This window comes from Dicentrarchus labrax, unplaced genomic scaffold (genome assembly GCF_905237075.1).
Source record: "Dicentrarchus labrax unplaced genomic scaffold, dlabrax2021, whole genome shotgun sequence".
In the NCBI taxonomy this organism is placed as follows: Eukaryota; Metazoa; Chordata; class Actinopteri; family Moronidae; genus Dicentrarchus; species Dicentrarchus labrax.
This window is the reverse complement of record NW_026136709.1, coordinates 8,749,787-8,757,041: the sequence shown is the minus strand read 5'-3', so window position 1 is coordinate 8,757,041 and position 7,255 is coordinate 8,749,787.

The following is a 7,255-nucleotide window of genomic DNA, read 5'->3' as shown; positions in this document are numbered from 1 at the left end:
GTCTCTTTGTATGTCTCTGTTTCTCTCTGTCCCCTCTCTCTCTCTCCCCTCTCTCTCTCTCTCTCCTCTCTCTCTCTTATCTTTTTCTCTTTCCCTCTCTCTCTCTCTCTCTCTCTCTCTTTTTAGCTGGATGAGATATTCAATTTAGAAGAAAGAAGATAGTTCTAAAGTTTTTACCACTTCACCTAGGGCCGAGGAAGTGTTCTGTCTATGTTTCTGCCTTTTAACTGATGCTCTTTGGAAGAAGATCTTTCCTTACTTCGCAGTTTCCACGCCCTGGATTTCAATATATCTCTCTATGGTGAGTATTGTTGGACCTCCGTAATTAATGTCAATAAGGCAGTTCGATGCTAGACCTGCTCTATTTGAAGAAGTGTCCTGAGTTTAACTTCTGTTACGGAATTTGGCGCTATACAGATAAATGGAATTGAATTAGTCGCGGAAAAGACGTTCTATCAATCTCACTGTACATATCAGACGAACTCTTTCTGTATCATACCTCTTTACAGACATATATCAGTGCACAGTAAAGTAATACATCTCTTAGGTTTTTCATTTTTATCATTTAATTTTATTCTTGGAATCATTTTTTTTTTATTATAGTGTAACATAGCGATTGTCACTTACTCCTCTTCTCTCTTCAGATGCGCTGTTGAAATATCTAAATCCACCTCCTCCAATCCAGACCCATCTACAGTCACCGCCTTCAACAGCATCAATTGATCCTCCTGTCGCCTCCACCTCAGAAGAACCCAGTGATGCAGCATCAGGAATAAAGGCTGCACCAATAGACCCTGCTGACTGGCCATCTCCTCTAACTGATGACGTACGAACAGGGGTTAGTTCTGAGAACCCATTTGTGTAACCTATTTATATTACATTTCTTGTATTATTTATTTCTAATTTATTATTTTCTTGTTAACTGTTTTGATTGAGCACCTTGTTTCTCTAGAAAATAAAATAAAATGTCGAAGACAACTATTTAGTTTCTTGCGTATGTATATAACTTTCAGTTGGAATTTACTGCGATGCAAGGGAGCCACCTCAAATCTTGCCTAGGAGCCAAATTAGTTAGGGCCAGGCCTGACTGCTCACACTGAATCAGGGCGCCGCCAGAATTTTGGGCCCCCTTGCGACCAAAATATCAAATTGGCCCCCTCTGCGCCGCTGTTGTCAGCATCTCTAGGACCTAACTGTCCCCACCAAAAGAGTTTGTACATAACTCTGATTAAAGACTTGCAACTGTCTTGCTTCTTGTAGTTCATTACTAGTACTAGCACAATAGTTACTGCTGGTGATTTGTACATGCATGCAAGTCTCATACAGTATGCAGTTCACTATTTAATTCACAGATTAAAAGCAACCATAAAAATGTACTAAAGGCCATCTTACACAGTCTCAATGTATTTTTATTGTAAAATTTCAAAATGGAAAATTCTCTTAACGAAATTAATTATTATTATTAATTATTATTGTCAGCATCCAGTACAGACAGTAGGTGGTTGTTTTTTTATTTTATTTCTTAATGATCATTATTGTGAGGAAAATAATTATTATTAATGTGTTTGAATTTCTGTCATTAATAAATATTTCATTTTCTTTTGTAATGTAAAAAAAGAGAGAAATCCCCACAGACTCCCTGCAATGAAGCTAACTGGCCTGTCATTGAACCACAACTTGCCAGCTTCTTCACTGGGACGGGAGGGTACAGTGATGGGAGACTGGGAGGGTACAGTGATGGAGGGACATGGAGGGTACAGTGATGGGAGACTGGGAGGGGTACAGTGATGGGGAGACTGGGAGGGAGTACAGTGATTGGGAGACTCGGGTGCTGCTGACTCATCTGTTGTTAAGTCTGCTAAAGGGGCGGGACAATGATTTAATATGAATATGTTGCTAAACGTTTCCCTGAACTGATGAAATGGTGATTAAATGTAAGGCTGACACTAGTCTGTGGCTGGCTATCTTATTTCCCTATGGACATTATAGCCAACAGGTTAATACCACTCACAGACTGTAAGGCTCCTTTCTTGGTGAAACACTGGGTTACAGATTGACATCCCCTTTCCTTTGTCTTTCCTCTCTCTCTTTTTCTCTCTTTCCTTTTGAAAACCAGATTTTGATTTACTAGTTAACATTGTGATCACTACAGTAGTTCTGGCTCATCTATTGACTGCAAATAAACACCGTCACTGATAAGTGCACCAAGGCAGGACCAAACCATTTCATGCAGATACAGGGAGTGGAGTCAATATGGATGTTTACTTTTTGGTGAGTGGGGATATTTAACTTTTACTGCCAAAAGCAAGTAAAAACAAAGTTCATTCATTTTTTTATTATGTATATTTGAAATATGATGCTATATACTGAATGATGATGGTTTAATAATTTTTAATTAGTTTTACCTATTTTTTGGGGCCCCTGTCAGTCATGGGCCCTTGGAGTTATCCTAACTTTTCCCCCTATATTGGGCCCTCCACTGAATTATGGACATTTTATTCAGTTTCTCCCCACCTGTGATATTTCTGCCAAGTTTGACCTGCCCACCGCTGGGTGTTGCTATGCTTGAAATAGGGTCTGTTTACCACCATATTCCAAAAATAAGGAGCTGTAAAATTGGTGGTACTGAGTTGGATTGAAATTGACGAAACAAGTTGAAACACAGGGTAGGGTGATAATGTTTTGCTACATGCTTTTTACAACCAGTCAAACCAAAAAAGGGTGTAGAAACTACTAGAAGAAAACACAGTGAACTGAAAGAGTTAGAGTTTTATTAAAAATACTTGAGTCCCTCCCACCTCTGAAATCAAAATTTTATAAGTGACCACATAGGAATAAGACTTGTCTTTTTGCGAACCTATCAATTGGTCATAAATGACTTCAGGCGGATGTCTAACAACCCGCACGATTTATTTGGAATGATTGATTGATTCAGTAATCAGTCAATCAGTCAATAAAACTGCGTTAACTTGAAAGTTATTAATTGATTTCATTTGATTCATTATCCTATAGATTGCTCGAAGAAGAGTTATTTTTATTTTGAAAATGGCTCTAATATATATGCTGTAAAGTCAGCTACTTCAGTTTGTGTTCAATACAAGTAGTATGCTGGTAAATGTTATTTTAAATTATAAAAATGCTAATAAATATTAACTAATTAGGCCAGTATCTCATTGGATTTATTTACATCTCATGATCAGTTCACTACTGAGCCTATAGGCGATGATTAAATACAGACCAAAGGACAAAATATATGGAATAATTGTGCAGCATCAGCAAAGAAATTACAGATGACCAGCAGATACCTTGCATAAAACATTTAAAAAATTAAAATAAAGTTTCTTAGGTTGGAATTGATGAGTTTAATCATATCTAAATAGTTTTCCCCATGGCTTAGCTTCACTTTTTTTAGGACAATTCTGAAATAAAATTTTACTTCATAAACATAAACATATGTTGTCTTTATTTCGATTTCAAACAATTGAATGCAATATATATTTAATGATTGCAATCAGTCTCCACTAGAATACATGGACATTGGAAGTGTGATTAGTTTTTTTGTCATAAGGTTATAATTGACTTTGAAAGATTTCCCTATACTCAAGACCTGGGTGTCATAGATTAATCCCATCTTGGAAAAAATGAATAAAGACCATTCAATCTGTCCATTCTTAGACAAATACGTCTGTAGGGCTCTTCCATTGGCTGGCTCTTGGGCTGCTCAGCGGCTGCCTGTGAGTGCTCCTTATGTGTCTTATTCAGGTTGAAGGCCATCTTCAAATTCACTTTCGGAATCAGAATACTATAACTAGACTATATGTATATGTATATATACATATATTCTATACTACTACTGTGATGTAGAGGTTTTATGTCCTTTGTCCCAACCCCTTAATTTGGGTGATGTTATTTTAAAAGAGCGGAAAGTGAGAGCAAACAACTTCACTATGCTTAAATTATTAATGACATAAAACATTAAAAGATATAAAATAAATCACCCGAGTTAGTTTCTTATGTTTGGAAGTAATGAGTAACTTCAATCATATCTAAATAGTTGAACTAGTGAAGGAGAAACTCAGCTTTCGGTAGGCGTTTGATGCTGTTAAAATGCTGACATCTGCTGCCAGCCCTTGATATTACATTTACAACACATACTTTGTCCCATTATAAAGGAAATGAGTCTAGTATTTCTAGTACTGCATGTAAACAGTTCATTGTGTCATTACACTCTTTTATTCTCTCTTGTCAGTTCATGAAATCCACTTTAATCTGAGGATCCAACAAGAGCTGAATGGAGGAAAGAATGTCTTTCAGGAACATAGCTGCGGGGAAAATTACATGATGGTAGATTTAAAATAAAAACAACGAGATGATCTATTGTATTTGTGTTTTATTACGTGCATGAATACAATTCAATGAAACTTACAAGAGGTAAAACTTCAATTAAACTCCAAATAACATAGGATTAAAGTTATGAGTAAATGGTGTTGCTTTGGTCATTTAAGTGTACATACTGTATATCCTTGCCTCTATTCACACAGTGGATCTTAGCCTAGCTGACATTATTTACATTTTACAATAATCATAAAATACATGATCATATAACTGTTACTTGAACAGGTTACAGCAGAATACATCCTCAATCTCCAGTAAAAAATGTAACACCTCTTACATTTCACAACATGAAACCTACAGTCAAATTTTCTGATGCTGACAATAAAGACCCTATTTTTGTCCTCTAAATTGGGACTTAAAAGCTGCATTTCTCTGCCTGCTTTGGATGAATTTTGGAGCCTGTTCGGGGTATTCAGTTTGTGGATTCAGTATCGAAATGGGACACAGTAAACGCCTACATTGCCTTTACATGTAGTTTAGCTGACGTTTATCCAAAGCGACTTATAATTATTTCACTCAATAAATGGATTGTAAGCTTCTACATTTAGAGCAGCAAGTGATAGAGATTAATAGTGATTGGTAACAGTGGTAATTTCTTTCCAACTCACTCCCTCCTGCTTGAAGGACTCATAAGGAGGGACTTTACTTAAACACAAGTGCTCAGTGCTCAATTGATTACAGTAGTGCTAGCCACGCCTCGTTAATCGGCACCACAATTACCCTGATGGTGATGGCCTTATAAGAAAACCCGTTTCCACTGACAGCTCAAACTAAATAAAAATATACAGATCATTGAAGCTGTGTGATTTCTAAAGAATCATCTTTAAACAGTTTAAGAACAAGTCTCTTAGTAGCAACATTGGGTTTTTGGTAACCCTAGCTTGAACAAAGAAAGAAAACCCATAGAAATTTGTCTACCAAGAGTACAAGAATACACTAACTTTGACAGTTTCCTGACACAGCACAAATTATTAACACCGATGATTAAAGATCAATACAACAAAAAAGCTCAAACTAATAGATTATAGTCAGTCACAAAGGAACAGCACATGATTAGAACCAACACAGTAGACAGTAAATATGCACTTATCCCACTACTGTTACAGAAGTCAGAATGCATACTTGTGCTGCTACAATCTACAAAGGAGGCCACTTTGATGCTATCTAATCCTTTATCAACTGCTACAAAAGTTCTTGTTTTGAACAATGTATGTTAGGCCAAAACAAACTAGTAAAGAGAACCAACTCATTATATCCATTAAGTTGATATATTTACTTTTATATTGGCTGTTTTTGAAGCTCACACTAACCCTACCCAAATATGTTTTATGACCAACAAAAATATGTGTTAGTATGATTTGGTCAATTATGACAAATGCTGCTCTGTATAAACCTCTGACTTGTGTTATCTATTCGATTTTTCAATGCTATTCAATTTTAGTTGTACTAGCGTAGCCAATTCCATAACAAGTTATCACACCGGACACTTTTCAAATTTTATATAGTTGTCATACTGGCAAATTGGCATTTCTACTTCGACATTCTCTTCCACAGCCTTTTCATTAGAGCTCTCCATGGCTCCCAGGCTGAGATGTTGTTGAAGTTGCTTTATTTTTATTGATCTGATATCAAATTGATCTGCACACATTTTCCATATTTAGTTTGTATAAATGAAGAAAAGGCGCAATTGCAAGTTTGGGGGAAATAAATCTGTCCCATCATAAGGCGGCCCCCCGGACTGAACGGTTGGGAGGTTGCTGCTTTTAACCACCACCTCAAGTCCCTTCTGTCTCTGGAAAAGTGATGAAAGACAATCAGTTGACAGGACATGCATCATTAGACTATTTTTTAACTGAGAGGCCTGGTTCTGTACTGAGCAGAATACTTCTCTACCTGAGAGACTGCTCTATGCTATATCACACAAAGACACAGACGAGTTAGATATGTCAAATGCTTAATCCCTGAATGCAGGGATGTAGACCGGCTCTGTGAATGTGGTCTGGAAGGTGCGGAGGTGGGTCAGCTGACCTGAGGACACACTGTAGAAAGACAAGAGTGCCAAGCAGACCAGTCCAGGTACACTCCCACTCTGACTGTGGGGAATGCGGATGGATGCTCTTTTGTTCTTGTCCAGGACAGAGTAACCACTATCAGAGCAGCGCAGACTCCAAAGGACAAGTCATTCATTCCAAGACAGGACTCGTCACCTTCTCCTCTCCCTTTTGATTCCCTCTGGCGAAGTCACTGCTATATAAACCTGTCCTTCATACTCAACCTCCCAGTAACAGCGACCAGTCAAACCTTCCAAATTTTTTTGCAGCAGCTGTTTCCAGTGATCAAATCTCTCCCGGTCATCAGGATGCGGCTCCGTCTCTTTACCCTGTCACCTTTTTTGTTGTGGTTCGACAGTGCGAGCTTTCTGTTTGCTGTGTTTGGATTCAGTGTGTGAGTTCACAGGCGTCTGGTCCCAGAGAATAACACAAAAGATAGTAGCACTTTTTTCCAACACTGAATCTAGATTAAAAACTTCTCCTCATTATTAAAAAATCACACTTACACTTCCTCAGACCAGGTTTCATTGACTGTGGCGATCCCACACATGAATTCCACCCTGCAAAAACAGTCAGATCAGCACTTAGGAACTTTAATGAAAACTGTCATCAGTGTTTGTGGAATATCCAGAGACATTGGTTCTGTTAATATTTATATTCTGAAGTGTAATGTTTTATAACTGTAATCTACCAAAAACTAAATTAACACAAGTTCAGAAATGAATATCTATAAAGGTGAGAAAAAAAAACTAAAGATTTCTGCGAATTAGTTTTATAAATGTATTATTTTTTTTAGCACTTATTTGGGC